The sequence below is a fragment of the Merops nubicus genome, unplaced genomic scaffold (assembly GCF_000691845.1).
Source record: "Merops nubicus isolate BGI_N331 unplaced genomic scaffold, ASM69184v1 scaffold18704, whole genome shotgun sequence".
NCBI lineage: Eukaryota > Metazoa > Chordata > Aves > Coraciiformes > Meropidae > Merops > Merops nubicus.
Window position 1 is genome coordinate 8,861 of NW_008602568.1, and position 208 is coordinate 9,068.

General features: G+C 69.2%; 1 protein-coding gene across 1 annotated transcript in view; it reads right to left on the reverse strand.

The window, feature by feature from the left end:
- Positions 1 to 208, reverse strand: part of LOC103771126 (1-phosphatidylinositol 4,5-bisphosphate phosphodiesterase gamma-1-like) — a gene marked incomplete at its 5' end in the record, with an annotated part of 15,527 nt that overhangs the window by 8,743 nt on the left and 6,576 nt on the right. The gene's annotated exons all lie outside the window — the stretch shown is intronic.

Consider the following 208-nt stretch of genomic DNA (forward strand, 5'->3'; position numbering starts at 1 on the left):
GCTGGCACCTCTTCAGTCACCACCGTGGGTGGGGGCCTTCCCGGGGAAGGCTGGGAGCCTCTGCAGCATGCAAACCCGCCGTGGGAGCTGAACCCCCAGCAGGATTTTGCTCTGAGGCAGGCGGGGGGCTGCTGAGGGTCTCTGGTGCCCCGCGGGAGGGCAGGGGGGGGTCACACGCTCACCGTGAGTCTCTCCCGCCGGAAACCCA